Here is an 18,000-nt window from a genome sequence, read left to right on the forward strand (position 1 = left end):
GCAGGCGCGGGGGGTGGGGTGGTGGAGGGCAGGGGGTGGTAGCAATGAAGACACTACGTCTCTGACCTCATTAAGTTTATAGAATAAATGAATGAACAGGGTTAATTGGATGAAATGGAGAAAGTGAATGAGATGAATGGCCCAAAGATAAAAATTTCCAAATATGGAGAACACTCCATATCTGGTTTTGGAAATAATTGAAAAAACATTACTCCGGAGGCCACACACCGGTTTGCCAGTTAGAGTAGCTTTCATTCTGCTGTTTCTCCTCTGAGGCTCTCCCTCTAGTGAGACTCAATCATTCCTCCTCTCTACTCCGTCCTTCCTTTATACCCTTCATAGCACTTCCAACAATGATCTTTGCAGATCCTTGTTTCTCCCCCAATACATTTATTTCCTTGATCAACAAAAGGGACAAAATATTGGTAATTTTATCATCACAGGTCTTTGTGTCCACACCTTATCGGTCTTATAAACTAGCTTTCTCGAAGACCACCTGTATTCTCCTCTTAGTTGTTAAAGCCAATGTTTGGCTCTTAGTTGTTATCTGGCAACTACACACTGTTGCTGCTTCCATTCCATTCCCTCCCTTTCCCTGCATCACATCCTCCCCTACTGATGCTTTTGGGGCCACTAGAGATGCCCATAACCACAGATCTAAATTTATCACTCCCTTATTAAAAATCTTTGATGCCTCTTGTGACAAAGATTGCTAATTGGCCCCCCAAATTCATTCTCCCCTTCTTTCATTGTGACATAATCACAATTTGTTTCTGGGCACATTGTCACTCTTTTAAATGAATACATACCCCAGATTCCCTTACAACTAGATCAGACTATGAGACTAGGTTCTGGCCAATGAGATATAAATGGAAGTGTTGTGTAGCGACTTCTGAGAAATCACTCTTCTGTGCCGTTCAGTACTATTTCAATATTTATACCCTACCCCTGTTATCTGAAGATATGTCTGTCTAGCAGGGGAGACTAACACATTTTTAGGCAACTGTAATATAGGAGAATAAATAAACTCCAGTAGACTTAGAACTCCTCTCAGAGGACAAAGAAAATCCCAATCTTCCTTTCTTCCCAATGCCTAACATTTTTCCTGGTCCTCAATAAATGATGGATGGAGTAGGCGTTTTAAATGGCCATAAGTATAAAGTCAACCAGACACCAGGTGACAATGAGGAGTCAGTACAGGAGCTCACAGATGAAGAAAGGCAAAAGGTAACCCTCTTGGAGGAAGAGGGATTAATTAGTTTAAATCTATAAGCTATCTTGAGGACATGAATGTTTAATATTCAAGGCAAGGATGGATGACTAGGTGGGACTGGGACAGCAGTCTCCAATGGTACAAATGTGAATTAAGTATGTCAGTGGATTTTACAGCCTTCTCTGAAGCATCTGTCTTGGCTAGTATGGAAGACAGAATATTGAACACACTGCACAATTGCACAATTGGTCTCTTTGATAGTAAAGAAACTATGCTCCTCTTTTGTGTCTGAAAAAGTACCATTTCACCCCAGGCCAATGACATCAACTCCAAAGCCTGGTAATGTAGGCTCAGAGCATCCTTCCACGGCTATATCATTTGCATCCCTAAACTAGGACAACTTTTTTCCCTCTTTCTTTTAAAATTAGTGGAGATAAAGAGTATAATGGTGATATTTCTGATTCCGACTCTGCTTGGGTGGGGGAAAGCAGAAGAAAGGGGCGAAGACAGAAATGATATATTTCTGAATAGATTTCTTACTTAGTAAATAAACTTTCCAGGGTCACATCAGAGAGAACACTGGGAAACAGGTTTGAACATGGATGGAGATGGAGAGGATGACGATAATGAAGTCAGTAACTTACTACTGAGCACTCAGAAAGTGCCAGGTACTATGATAAAACCTTTACTTGCATCATCTCATTGAATCTACTCAAAGTCACGAGGCTGTATTATAACAAGTATCCTACAGATGATAAAATAAAGGTTCATAGAGTTGCCCAAAGTTATACAGCCAGTATCAGGCAGAGCCAGCGTGAGTCTGATTACAAAACTCACACTTTTAACTACTGACAACACCACACTGCCCTCCGTGTCAGAATCTACTCCACAGTCTAGTTACAATGAAGCCCAACTGCCTGGAAAACATGGGATTTAAGAAAACCCACAGCTTTCTTGAGATAAAATTTATATACCATTCAACTCATCCATTTAATATGCACAATTTGGTTGGTTTTCGTATATTGACCGAGCTTTGCAACCATCACCACAATCAATTTTGGAATGTTTCATCACTTCAAAAAGAAACTCTGTACCCACTAACAGTCACTCACCATTTCCCCCCGACTTCCTGCCCCCTCCTCATCCCTAGGCAACTGTTAATCTACTGTCTGTCTCCGTATATTTGCCTCTTCTGGACACGTCATATAAATGGAATCATACACGTGGCCCTTTGTACCTGTCTTCTTCCACTTAGCATAATGTTCTCAAGATTTGTCCATGTTGTAGTATATATCAGTTCTTTATTCCTTTTTATTCCTGGATAATATTTCATTGTGTGGCTATGCCACCTTTTACTTGTCCATTCACCAGTTGATAATATTTGCATTGTTTCTACTTTCCAGCTATTATAAATAACGCTGTTACGGACATCCTTGCACACATTTTTGCGTGAACTTGTGTTTTCATTTTTCTTGGATACGCACCTATGGGTAGAATTGCTGGCTCATATAGTAGCTCTATGTTTAACTTTCTGAGGAACAACCAGATTGGTTTTCCAACAGGCTGCACCATTTTACATTCTCATCAGCAGTGTCTGAGGCTTCCAATTTCTCCACATCCTCAACAACACTTCTTATTCTCTGTCATTGTGATTATAGCCATTTAGGGGGTGTGAAGTGGGTCTCATTGTGGTTTTGGTTTGCCTTTCTCTGATGGCTAATGATGTTGAGAGTCTTTTCGTGTGCTTATTGGTCATTTATGTATCTTCTTTGGAGAACTATTCAGACCTTTTGCTCATTTTTAGATTGGGTTGTCATTTTACTACTGAGTTATAAAAGTTCTTTAAATACTTTAGACACAAATCTCTTACTAGATTTGCAAAAAAATTATCCCATTCTATAGGTGACCGCATAGATTTTGAGCCACTGGCTGAACAAATATTGCAAATCAGGTCAAGGATTGCAGTCAAGGTCTTATTTCCCAAACTAAGAAAGAGAGCTGTGGCCTGTTTGTAGCCTGCTGTGGGAAGGGAAGGGGACACAATTCTGATGCTGAAACACTGTGTATTACGACAGGGTACTCTCCCAGGAATAACAAAATTAGTCAAAGGAGAAACTTATGGATTGTTTTTGTTTGTTTTATTTTTGCATTTTACTATTTGTGTTTTTGTTTTAATTTATTTCACTTGACATGGTAGGATAATGAACAACTTCAGGCACACTGTTTGTAGTTCTGCTTCATTCCTGCCCCTCACACTTGTCCAAATGTCTTCCAGCACCAAGTGCTTCTATTCTATGTGCACAAGTTCATGGAAACCATGCGCTGCATGTGACCCTTTAAAGTTGTTTTTTTTTTTTTTAATGCTCCTCTATTATTAATGTCAGATATCATCTGTTGAGGATTTAACCATGCGGTAGGCAGTGAGCGAAGGACTTTCCATGTGCCTTAAGTCTTTTCTATTCTTTAATCCTCACATTGGATTTTCTTCTTCTGGCCTGAGGGCCTAATGGAAGGTTAGCATCAGTAACAGAAGAGCATTTGTTGTGAAGTTGGGCAGATCACTTGACCTCACTCATTAAGCCTCCTTTTCTTCTGTTATTTAGAGAGAAGGGAGTAACTTCCTTGGACGATTAAATGCATTCATTGCATTAGAAAATATATGAAAAGAGCCTAACACAGCACTTAGATCTCTAAGCATCTTATTATTTACTGACAGAGTTGAGGTATAAATTTAGACATCCTGTTTTCATTGACAGCACTGGCCTCTCTAAGCTCTACCAGCCTGAATTTGAAGAAAGATCTTCCCTCTTTGAGGTGTGGCCTGCAAGAGAAGAAGTAGTAAGGATTTGAGTAAAAGTGGAGTTGAGTTTGCTGTCAGTCACCAGAGTACCAAAACTGCAGTGGCCAACTTTAAAACAAAGGCTTACGAGACCACAACCATGAACATATAAGGCAGGGTTTGGGAATTGCAGCTTCCAAATGGACCATGTTGATCTTGGTCTGGAGAGGACAACTCAACTCTAAAAGATCAGGCTGACATGTTTTAATAGCTAGAGGTTTGTAATGTACAGCATAGGGAAAATAGTCAATATTATCGTAATAACATTGCATGGGGACAGATGGTTACTAGAATTATTGTGGTGGCCAAATCATAAGGAATATAAATGTAGAATCACTATGGTGTACACCTGAAGGTAACATAATATTGTATGTCAACTATACTTTGATTTAAAAAAGACTAACCATGAAAGTTATTTGTCCAAATATACAAGGCTTGGCTTAGAGAGATTACCAGCATTTTTACTGACATCTTAGAGCTAATAATAACAGTAGTTCCAGAAACAGCCAATCCTACTCAAGCCAAGTAAGAAGTCGCTGTAGTATTCTCCATCTCTACTGTGGAACAAAGTTTCTCCAGTGAGAAGGACAGACAGTGCTGTTGATCCACCTTTGTTGTAATTCTGACAGAAAATATGAAACATAAGTGGACTTTAGTGGCCTGTGTGGATATGCTGTTACTAGACAGCAAGTCTGAATGAAAGATTAACTAAATGTGTTGAGACTGAAATTGCTTAGTTTGATGTGATAGTAAAAACTTATCATCTGAATAGAAGTGATTTTATTATTTTATTCCCAAGATTTGCTATTTTGTTAGCACAAAATAACTGTATAACCATCTGTGTACTTGAATATGTGTTTTAATTATGCAATGAACATGACCACACACACACACACACACGAAAAGGTTGGACAATTAAGTTCACAAACTTTCCACCATGCATTTACACGGTGGAAAGTTTGCAAACTTAATTGTTCAACACCTTTTATGCGTGTGTGTGTGTGTGTGTGTGTGTGTGTGTGTGTGTGTATAAAGGTCAGGTTGTCCTCATACACAGCCAAAGACACAGGCTGTTTGAGCTGCCAGCCAGGTAAGCCCCAACCTGTACTCTGCTAGGAACCATGGGAAGGCATGGCCACCCCGCAAATCACATCCTGCTTATTTCAGCACATGTAAGCATGGACTTACCTCCAGTGGCTGCAGGAGTCAGCTTTTAAAGGAGAGGGGCTGCTGCTTCTGTACCTTTCAGTATGATGTTGCCTCATGTCTTCCAGGCTTGGGCCCCATGAGTCGTCCTTCCCAGGCTGTGTCTTCACTCAAAACTTTCTCCTGTTGTTGGTTGCTCAGCCTCCCATTGATGCCAGCCTCAATATACCCCAAAACATTTACTGCATTTGTTGGATTATTTTCCTTATAACATTTGTATTTTAAATCAGTCCGTCCTTTATTATTTAAACAAAAGCATTTGAATTTCAAAGCAACGCTGTTTAGTCAGTGGTGGGTATTGCCAAGTCCATGTTCTACATGAAGGAATTCGACCTCAGAAATGATAAGTGACTTATCCAAGATCACACTTCCAGCCAGTGACAGAGGTGAGCAGCCACCAGGTTTTCTCACTGTAAAGCCAGGGCTCTGTCCAGGATACAGGGCTCCTCTCACTTGAGACTGAAAAGTTATGAAAAGGTTATGAAATTATCATAGAGGGTAAAATGGGGACCAAGTGTGCACACTTTGTGCAGTCAAAACATTTTAAAGGAAAGGGACCCAGCACATGGAAGGTGAAGCCAACAGCAGAAGGGGTGACTGGCTGACTGGGAGGAAGCACTGGATTGACACCTGTACTTGGCATCTCCTTAGATTTCCTCCGGTGTTTCCTTAAACACCTTCCGCCCACTCCTCACTTCCTTGTGGATAATCATCAGTTGAATTTATTACTTGGCTACTCTTGTTATTGATCTCTTTTTATGTCTCTCCATATTATACGTAATTATTACATTACAATGGATTAGCTGCTGCACTTGAGGACATGGTAGTTGAGGTTTACTAGACTAAAGGATGTTTCTGAGAACAGATTCAACAGCTGTCTCCCAGAGTCTATGCTCACTATCCACATGGACCCTGGAGGGAATCCCAGCCTCCCCTCACCTTTCCTGGCCCATTGCAAGTCACTTAGCCCCACACCTGTGAGGCTGGACCTGCTGGCCGGAGACTGACCCCAGCCCCATGCAGCCACCAATTGCTCTTTTGAGGGTGAAGTTAATGCCGGGGGCTTTACAGCCAAATTAATAGGAAAGTCATACCTGACTTTGTTATGTGCCAAGTTCCTCACATCTGTCTCATTTGCATGAAGGATTTCAATAAAAAGTAGAGAAGGAAAACAGCCATTACTCTTCCTCATGGCAGAATGTAGTGGTTCTAAAAGTTAATTCTCTGTAGGAATCAGGCTTAAATTTCACTTAAAATATTTTAAAAGGAAAAACCGCTAGGATCCTTGCATAATTGTAGAAAGGGGTTTTCTATAAAACTTGGTGAGCTGAATAGCAATGCTATTTATTGAGAACCAGGAAAATGAAGGGAAATCGATATTTCTAATTATATACACCAAGGGTGCCAAAAACATGTACACAAGTGGGCACTTTGGTCAACGTTGCTCAAGCAGTAGTTCCCCATAATCAGAAGTGTCTAGAGGCTGATGGTAACCACTTTGAGCACCTCTTGTCATTGCAGAAGTCAAATGTGACTTGTATTCATCTTTTGTTATTGGTATATATTGAGTATTACAATTTTAATACAGTTTTCCTGTCTTAAAATACATGTGTATAAATATGCGCATATATTTGGCACCCTCTGTATATCACATATATCATTTATATATGCTACATACATATAAAATCACAAATACCATAGATAGATAGATAGGTAGGTAGATAGATAGATAGATGATAGATAGAATTTAGTTAGTTTCTACCATAGCTTGACATCCTACCCAATGGCATTGATATTAAAATGTTCTTATTTTGAGCCTTGCCTTTCCTAGCTGAACACTCTCTGGGGCTCTGGAAGTAGATGTGTTACAGTTCAAAGCCAGAACAGAGAAGGCCAATAGAGCAGCCATTACCAAAGACATTTACGGTGCCTATGATTGAGGAATCCTTTGTTTCTATGCTTTATTTAGCCCATAAGAACAGTCTTTACATGGTCATATGTGCACATCAGGGTTTTATTGGTATTGGAGAATTTGCATTAGGGCTCATTAATCTACAACAGGAGCTAGTAGGTACCTTAATATGAACTTTTGTGATTTAAGGAAGTGATAATAGCACATCATCAATATTTAAACTGTGGGGAAATTGTCTGTCCCTGAACAGTACCTATTCTTCTCAAACAGAACATGTCAGGTGCAGTAAAAATTTCCTTTATGCTTTCAAAACCACAGGGACTCCCAGGGGCCTCCTGGATCAAATCTGTCTTCCTAGGCAATGGCGCTGCTGCTTAACTACTGCCCTACCTCATCCATCCTCATTCAATGTCACACATGTTCCCAGAGCACCTGTTAGGCTAGAGCTGCAGGCTCAGCGGGAGTCCATCTGCCTGTCCCTGATTCTTGGAGCCACAGCCACGAAGCAGGCAGACACTGAAGCAGGCATTCTAGAGCTCAGTGGGCCGGGATAACACCTCTTTCCTCCCACAGCTGGGCTTTTGTTTATGCTGCTTCCTCTATCTGGAATATCCTTCTGTCTTTCTTTGACTGGCCCTTTCTCTCCCTTAAAACTCAGATCTGGTGTCTTCTCTGGGAGATCTTTCTAGAAACTCCAGATTTAAGGCTAAATACCACTACTTTTATGTTGTCATATTTTTTCTTCTTAAAAAAGTAGAGTTTCTATGTTCTGATTATATAAACAGCATGTCTTCAAGAATGAAATATGGGTAAATTTTAAAACATTTCATTGAAATATTGGTGAATATAAAAATGTATAAAAGAGAAAAAAAATCAGTATTCATTTCAACTAAAAATAACTATCCTATTCATATTGTTTTACAAGAATCTTTAAATATTCCCATTTCCTTCTCCAGACCTCTTGGGGACACATAGTCATGTCTTATTCATCGTGTGCCCTGTTCTACCTAGCTCTATGCCTGTCACGTAGTAGGCCCTCAATACATATTTGTTGAACTGAGCCAGATTAAATCACTTAAGTGCTTTTATTGATACAAAAAAAGAAAAGAGAAAAATAACCAAATTAAGCATGTTGTTTAGGATGTTAGAAAAGAAACATACATTCCTCCCACCAAATAAAGGAGCATAGTGAAGGCAAAAGTGAAATAAAGTAGAAAACAAGGGTGCAATTAATAAATCAAAGCACTCTTCATTTGAAAACAAAAACAAATGGATGACTCTCTGGCAAAATTATTTTTTTAAAGTGGAAGAAACAAAATAACATTAGAAACATGGAGTTACAGCAATAGAAATACCAAAAAAATAATAATAATTAAAGTACCATGCATACTTATATAAGTTTGAAAGTCTAAAGGAAATGGATGGTTTTTCTGAAAACTACAAATTTCTACCACAATAGAGTTTTTTAAAAATATCTGAAACTACAAATAACTAAGGAGGAACAAATCAAAGACATATTCCTGGCCTCCTCCACCTTACTGCTCACTGCTGACCTGGACTATTTTATAGATGAATCCTTGGACTGGCAAGAACTGATAAATACTATTATCTAGAAACCATTGTAAAACCTCTGACCAAAAATAGTGTACTTACTAACATTTTGAACTGCCAACAACAAAACCTACTCTAGTTAACTAACCCAGAAAAGGGATTTCTTCTAAGAGTGTTTGGAAACTTACACTGACTGAGAAGAATGGAAACCCTTGTTTGAACAGGAACAAAAGGGAGGTGAAGCTTACCCAACCATGCCAGAAATCTGCTCAGAACTGCACTGCCCCCCAGCTGGACACTCCCTGCTGCTGGCCCTGCCACCTCTGGACATCTCTCTTCCTGTGATAAAACTCACTTTCACGCCAGGGGACTCTAGTCCACAACAACCACCATGAAAAAATTTCTCTGAATGTCCAATTATTTCCAGGTTCGAAGTCCCAGACAGAAACATGTGCTTGGCTATGCTTGGCCATGAGCTTGGCCTTCCCAACATAGAAAGTATGTTTGGATGCTAGACAATAAAAATGCTGACTATCTAGCATGATCTGCTCCTTTTGGTGTCCAGGCAGGCTTCTTCCTCTTCTTACACTTATAAATAATAGCTCCTGCCTAACAGTTCTGTTTCCTCCCATAACTCAAAATGCAGTAGTGCACCCTCGCAGGGAAGGCTCACCAAAGTCCCACCAGTTATTGGCTTGAATCATATGAAAATGCCATTTTTGTACGTCAGGAAATGGTTGAATATCATAACTTTCATGTTGTTCAAACCAACACTATGTATACCCAACTCCAATTTCTCCAAACTAGCAGAAGCCTGAGTTATAGATGGCTGAGAGCAGAGAGACGGCACGCTCTCTCGTGTCCCCTCTTATAAGGGCACTAATCCACATGAGGGCCCCACCCTCATGACCTATTACCTCCCAAAGGCCCCATCTTCTCATACCATCTCATGGGGTGTTAGGATTTCAACACATGAACTTTGAGGGGCACACACACAGTCCATCCAGAGGGGATATAGAGGTGGGAGTTGAAGGATTGAACTAGGAAGAGTCTTCGTGTTGAAACTGCAACCTAGAAACGGAAGCAGGTGATTCAAACTTTTAGCTACTTATGTGCTCCTTAGCTAAATCTGTGCCTGCTCAGCCATGTATTTCCCTTTGTCTTGTTTAATAGAGCTCAGACTTGGTCCCGCTAGCTACCTCTTCCCAAGTAATCGTTATACCTTAGGAGAAGCTGATTTTACCACTCTTGGCTATAGGCATGGGCCTCCTTGGTCCAGGTGAGGTCCTTTTCTCTTTATCAGGGGTTGGTTGAGGAACTGGTATGAAATATGCTTCCGGCTAATGAAATATAAGAAGTATTTTGCTGAAAATTTTTGGGAACCTTCTTCCTTGCCCCTCTGCCAGGCTTCCAAAAGTAACAAGGAAACACATAGTCTTCGTTGCTGCTAGAAGCCAACCTATGACCAGGAGGAAAAGCAGCTTTAGAATGCAACTGAACCCTGGACAGCAGAGCAGAGTTATGGAAAAAGCCTGGGTTTCAATTATATCACAAACCTGATAACATCAACCAACCCAAAGCCCACGCTATCTTTGGACTTCCTCTTATGGGAGCAATGGATTTCCAGTTTAATCCAGTTTGAGTTGGTTTTCTGTTGGCCTAAAGCACACAAATTGACATGTTTTGACAATGAAAATAATGCACACTTCAAAAGCATAAAATATTGTTGCAAGCAGTGTTTGAAGGCGTTCTAAAAATAAGAGAATCCAGTCAACATTCCACACTCACTGTCAGGATGACATCAAACGCAGAAGGCACACATTGCCTCCTATGAGTAAGCAGCAGGCTCCTGTGAAGACGGTGTGTGTCCCCGTAGTGTTGGTTTGGCACAACCCATTTTGACCAGCATTATAGCCACTCTGCTCTAGTCTGGGCTCTTAGTGTTGAGTTGTGCCATCGATTTTCCTAAGACTTCATTCTATTCTTGATTTCTCCACTGCTATCCCTACAGGCAGAGCAGGACAGCAGTCGCTTACCTTGAGAAACACTTTCATTTACATTCATGATTAATTTGTGGGGAGCCAGCTGGACAGCAGCAATAGAAAAGCTGTTGCCTGGGAAACAACATTCTTCTTGGTATTTTTTTTTTTTAAGAAATGTTGAGTCTTTGATAATTCACAACATACTGATTTTTATGTAAGGGCTGAGCCACCTATGCAGCCCTGCCCAGCCATGCAAGAATGCCCAACTCCAGAGCCTAAAGTCAGTGTTGACTTTTTACTCTGCCCTCTCATCTCAGAAAGTTATATCTAATCTGTAATAAACTCCACACTTGTAGCCAATAACTGAAAGCAGCCAATTCTGAGGGGCTCCAGACAGTCTGTCTTTCCACCGTGCTGGGCTGGGGGTGACTTACTCTCCGATATTTTCTTCTTTTTCAGACCCTCATAGAAAGGCTGTCTGTTGGGGCTGAAAATTTCAGATTATATAGTACTGAGAAACTCCTGTTTTTCCCCTGAGGTAACAGCATGTTGCAACAGAAGCTGAATTCAAGGGTAGCGTAATGTAGGTCTAATAAAATATTAAAAACCATGCCACCCTACCAACAGTGTAAAAGTGTTCCAATTTCGCCACATCCTCAGTAACACTGGCTGATTTGTTTTTTAATAATAGCCATCCAACAGGTATGAGAAGTATCTCATTGTGGTTTTGACTTGCAATGATTAGCAATGCTGAATGTCTTTTCATATACACGTTGGTCATTTGTATGGCTTCTTTGGAGAAATGCCTATTCAAGTCTTTAGCCTATTTTGAAATCTAGTTATTAGTTTTTTGTTATTGAGTTATAGGAGTTTCTTATATATTTTGGAAATTAACCCTTTATTAGATATATGGTTTTAAATACTTTTGCCCATTCCATACGTGGATTTTTCACTCTGTTGATTGTTTCTTTTGCTGTACAAAAGCTTTTTAGTTTGATGTACTTGGCTATTTTGACTTTGTTACTTGTGCTTTTGGTGACATATCTATGAAATCATTGCCAAGACCACTGTCATGAAGCTTCAGGCCTTCTATTTAAGTCTTTCATCTATTTTGAATTAACATTTATGTATGGTGTAAGATAAGGTTCCAATTTCATTCTTTTGCATGTGAATATCTAATTTTCTCAACACCATTTATTGAAGAGACTACCCAATGTGTATTTTTGGCACCCCTGTTAAAGATCAGTGACCAGATATGCATGGATTTACTTCTGGGCTCTCTATTCTGTTCCACTGGTCTACATATCTGTCTTTAGGCCAGTGCTGCACTGTTTTAATTACTGTAGCTTTGCAATATTATTTTGAAATCAGGAAGTGAGATGCCTCCATCTTTGTTCTTTTTGGCTATTCCGGGACCCTTGCGGTTCCATAACAATTTTAGATTTTTTTCTATTTCTGTAAAAAATGCCATTAATATTTTGATAGGAATTGCATTGAGTCTGTAGATTGCTTTGGGTGGTATGAACATTTAACAATATTAATTTTTCCAATCCATGAACATGGGGTGTCTTTCCATTTGTTTGTGTCTTCTTTCATTTCTTTCAGCAATGTTTTATAGTTTGCAGTGTACCAAATCCTTCACATCCTTAGTTAAATTCATTCTTCAGGATTTCATTCTTTTGGGTACTATCGCAAATGAGATCATTTTTCTAATTTCCCTTTTAGATAGTTTGTTGTTAGCATATAGAAGTACAACTGACTTTTGTAAGTTGATTTTGCATCCTGCAACTTTACTGGATTCTCAGAGGGACAAATACTACATTATTCCATATATATGAGGTATCAAAAATAGTCAAACTCATAGAATCAAAGAGTGGAATGGTGACTGCCAGGGGTTGGGAGTTGAGGAAAATGGGGAGTTGCATAAAGTTTCCGTTATGTAAGATAAATAAGTCCTAGAGATCTGCCTATAGTCAACAATACTTCAGTGTATACTTAAAAATTTCTTAAGGGGATAGATATCTTGGTAAATATTCTCACTATAATAATAAAAATGGCAACCATGTCATCCCAAATAAACACAAGGGATATTTGGATCAAGTGAAAATGGTGCTCCAAGTCAGGATTTTTTTTCTTGCAAGTTACAGAAATATAACAGACTAGCTTTGGCAAAAAGATTATTCTTTGGCTCATTGAATCCAAGGAAGAAAACATCCTAACTGCAGGGAGAAGAGGGGAGCAGGTGGGCATCTGAGACCATGAGAATTAGAAAGTGAAGTACTGACTAGACTTTGGATTTTCCTGGAATCTTTGCTCTGCTTCTCTGTGCTGGCCTTTCCTCTCTCACTGCAACCTGTTTTCTACCAAAAGGCTGAAAAGATAGCTGTCAGCAGCTTTTGAGCTATATTTCATTGCTTCCCATAGCTCTTACCCAATTCTAGAACAACTCGTGGAGAAGAACTCTGATTCACTGGTTTGGGTCAGACACCTGGCAGAGGAACTGTGCAACAACATGAGGGACCCCACAGAGCTATGTGGATGTGGGAGATGTTTCTGGAAAACAGAAGGTTCAGGCACACGATCCCTGAAAGCTTCACTCTACAAAGCCTCAGCCCTGTGGGACAATCAGTCAGCAAACCACAGAGCTGGAAGTCACTGTGAGGACCAACGTGTCCAGGTAGCCAGGAATCAGACCAACAAGGAGGCTGCCCAAGGTCATACAGAAAACTGGAGGTAAGAAAAATTGAGTGTGGTTCTCTTGAAAAGAATTGCTCTTCTTGGCTTCTCATAAACCCCACAACCAGCAGGAATTTGTAGCCTAGGATAGTTTGTTATTGCTGTTTGAAGAAGAATGAGAATCCCTTCCTTTATCCAGGTTAGAAAGGAGAAGGGGAAGGAGGGGCAATTCTCAGAAGCCAAGCGTTATATTCAGTAGTTCATGTTTGTCATTTCAGTTCATCCTCACAGTGCAGTAAGAACTGGCATCCCAATGTTACAGATGAGGAAACTGAGGCTCAGTAAAATAACAGAGCTGGATTAGGATCTCCTAGGAAGTAAGGGCTGGAGCTTGCTGGCAAGCAGCCGGTTAGAGAACCTCTCCATGACGCCCCTGCCTGTGAGAGGTGATGGAGGCAGCTGGCTGAGAATCTGCTCAGCCTTACTGTGGTGCAAACATACTCCTTTCCGCCAACCCTGCGAGAGATTCCTAGTGAATCTCTGGGCATATGTACAGATTAGGAGTTACTTGCCCCCTATTTTCCTTGCCCCACCAGCAGAGACAGCAGGTCTGGACAGAGAATAGAGATTTTGGCTTCCTCTTTCATTGCCCAGGCCCCAGAATCTGCCTGATAAGGCTCTAACCAAGCTCTCACACCACACTGCCTGTGCTTTGAGGTCAGCAGCACCTGCACACACCATAGTTTGCAAAGTTGTTGGGTATATTTTTTCTGTTAATAATGAGTAGGACTTTTGTTTTTCCCAGACATTTGACTTTCAACCATAAGCACATCATAATGAAAGAAGTGAATTATTCATGCTGGACCTTATTGCAATACCTTCCAAATTACGATATATTAAAATATTTATTTATTCCCTTAATAGTCCACAGGGTTGCTAATTCTTTTCATAACCTCACCTGTGCCAAAGCTGACAAAACTAATGAAATAATCCTCCGTATTGCCCCCTCCGCCAAAGCAATCGTATCTTATAATCATAGCTCAGAAACTATTCACACAAAATCATTTGAAGTACTTCTGGGGACTGTATTATGAAGATGAATTTGTGCTATGAGTGAGAAATTCAATGTATATGTTTTCAGTGGGTTGTCCAGGTATCAGAAGGCTTTCCCGGTGTTTAATGGAGCCATTTGTCTCTAGAAATGAGCACGCATGCAATGTGATATGTACAGACCTAGAGTTCTGCCTTTTTTATTCTGGCATGAGCACCCAGTGGGGAAAAAGGGATGTGGTATCAAAGAGAATCACAAATGAGCACTTTTCTCACAGAGACAGTTGCATCTCCGGGAGATTTCAGGCACAGCCAGACAGGGCATTCTCATTATCAAAGCACTTCGATTCCTGATCGAAAACATTCCCTTCTGTGTGTGCTGGATTCTGGTTGTGAGTACCTTTCAAAATTAAGAATGTTTAGAATTTAGACTTGGGAGAAAGGCTGGCCAGGATTTTAGCTCTATCCTAGTAATCATATAGCAATTACGAGGGCTGTTATTATTATTATGACTTCAATCATATGTAGAAATTTGCAACTTGCTGTATAGTCATTTTAGGCATAAAAACAAGAGCTGACTGACTGTTGCTAAAGAGCGTTCAAAAATTGCTGACAATTAAAGAAAGACTCACTCTGGTGAGGAAGTAAACAACCGAAGAAGCTAATTATAGAAACTACTAAGAACAGCTGATATTGCAAATAAAAATGATGGTAGCTACTGCTACATTGGGTTTGCTGTGTTCTATCTAACTGACTTATATCATTTAACTCGTTTAATCCTTACAACCACTAGGGAAGGCAGGAGCAGTGCCCCCTTATCTGTGGGGGACGCGTTCCAAGACCCCCAGTGGACACCTGAAACTGTGGTTAGTACCGAACCCTATATATATACTATGTTTTTCCTATACACACACACACACATACCTTTTCACTTAATAGAAGCTTCTCTTTAGCACATCCAAATTGCTAGCATCGCTACTCTTGTGATTTGGGGCCATTATTAAGTAAAAAAAGGGTTACTTGAACGCAAGCACAATACCATGATAATTCACCTGATAACCAAGATGGCTACTAAGTGATTAACACGTGGGAGTGTATATAGTGTGGATACACTGGACAAAGGGATGATTCACGTCCTGGGCGGGACAAAGTGGGATGGCACAAGATTTCATCACACCACTCAGAGTGGTGTGCGATTGATTCTTCATTTATATTCAGGAGCATCTGAGAGGTTGTCAGACACAAATATGTGCGGGGCCCTTACTGTGTTCAGACACTATGCTAAACACTCTATTTAGCTTATTTCATATTCGTAGTCACCTGACAGGTAGGTATTATTTGTCCCTACTTTACAGGTGAAGATGTTGATATTCAGAGAGGGTTAAGTAGAGACTTACACACCTAGCCAGGGACAGAGGCAAAGCCCAGGGTGAGTTTCAGGGAATATCCCAGGACCATGAATGGTTCATGTCCGCTTGGCATATCACAGTCTGGAGGAGACTTTGACACAAAAGGACCATCAACTGGAGCATGGGTCATCGTGCCTGACAATGGGTTGACACATTTTAGTCCTGGGCTCACGGGCCATACAGCGACCATCTCTCTGGTTGGGGCTCAGGTTGGATTTTGGGAGAGGTGGGGTCATGCCACAGAGGCCAGGCTACATGGTAGCTTGAAAACCCCATACACCATGGGTATCAAGAATTTGTAATACAATAAACATGTGCCCACTTGTTTTTGAAATCCGACACCAGGAAATTAGGCTTCCAGAACTACGGAATAGCTCCAAATAGTTATAGGCATGTATCCTTATTCTCCATTAGACCTATTCCAAAGAAACTTGACTTGCCCACAATACCTTTCAAAACATACCAGATCATTCAATCACCACGTGGCTCCGCCCACAGTCTAATAGAAACATCACATATCATCATTGTTATGCTGTTATTGGGTGTTTAGTGTGTGCTTCAAACATATCAAATGCTTTCATATGTCTTGTCTCTTTGAATCCTCACAACTGCCTTGGGAAATAGGGATTTTTCAAATCCATTTTACAGATGAGAAAACTGAGACTCAGAAAGATTGAGTAACTTGAACAAGGCTACGCAGTAAGTGACAGAGCCACATTCAAATCTAAGTCTGTCTGACTCTAAATTTTGAGCTCATGACCACCAGCATAGTCTTCCAGACCCTAAAGGTAACTGTTTCTCGCCCTCTGATTTCAGGTGCTATTTCAGGTACCATGACTGTCAGAGGCTGAATCCACCCATATTTGTACACTCTGTCCTACTGTAAGAAGTACTACGTCAGTGCTTCTCAAACAAGGGTGATTTTACCTCTCAAAAGACATTTGACAATGTCTGGAGGTATTTTTGGCTGTCACAAATGGGGGAAGAGGGAAGGAGAGTGCTACTGGTATTCAAGTGGATAGAGGCCAAGGATACGCCCATGTTTCCCTGAAAATAAGACCTACCCCCAAAATAAGGCCCAGTTAAGATCGTCAGCCAGACGGACGCATTTAGTACGTTATGACGATGTTCCAGAAGAAGATGACATGACTGTATTTGAATAAATGTAGATTGTTGTACATGAAAAATTAAGACATCCCTTGAAAATACACCCTAATGCATCTTTTGGAGCAAAAATTAATGTAAGACCCGGTTTTATTTTCGGGGAAATACGGTACTAAGTGTCTTCCATAACAAGGAAATATCAAGCCCCAAATGTCAATAGCACTGAGGCTGAGATCCACTGTACTACATAAACTACCCCTCAGACTTCAAGTCAAAATAAAATAATCATACTGTTTTGCTTCCTCTTGACACAGTGAGGCATTAGAATGCAGGGTACAGTCTTGACACCAGGCTTTGGATGCTGACTCTGAAATGAATGACTCCTCAAGGGTCCCACTGGGTAGGGTAACCAGATATTTTATCCTACAAACTAGGACACTGACTGTGAAAGGAGACAATTATTCCATGACAACAAGCATGCACCTGGTTGAACAGCCTCCCTACTATTCGTTCACTGGCAAAAATGTGCTCATGGAAGAGGCCAGTGCAGCAGGAAAGATGATATGCTGCCACATATGTCTTGGAATGACTTCCAACCCTCCCGGTTTAAAGGTGAATTTTCCTTAAGAGCTTCCCAACAGTTTAGGTTCCCAAAGGCTGTCCCTCTGTCCTCCACACAGGTGACACCTAGCACCATCTGTTGATGTCAGACAGAGCTGGAAACCTTTTGCTTTGCAGCCAGCTTTCTTGCTAGTTTTGAAAGTCCATTATTTGAATTTTGGCAAGTTGAGTATCTTCTGTAGGTCACTTTATCTTGGCAATCACCCTGTGAGGTAGGTCATGTGTTACGGTCATTTTTAAGAGTGTAGTAAACAGAGACACAGAGAGGCTGGTGTCTCTGGGGACAAAGCAAGTTGACAGATTTGGAATCTGAGTTTCTAGGTAGTTGGAGCCCAATGACACTTTCTGTCCTAAGGCAGGAGACAGATGGTGTCACATTCTAAGTGCAATACAATGGGTGTAACTAGACTTCAAGAAAAAGCTAAAACACATTTTTA

Source organism: Rhinolophus ferrumequinum, chromosome 16, assembly GCF_004115265.2.
Source record: "Rhinolophus ferrumequinum isolate MPI-CBG mRhiFer1 chromosome 16, mRhiFer1_v1.p, whole genome shotgun sequence".
Taxonomy (NCBI): Eukaryota; Metazoa; Chordata; class Mammalia; order Chiroptera; family Rhinolophidae; genus Rhinolophus; species Rhinolophus ferrumequinum.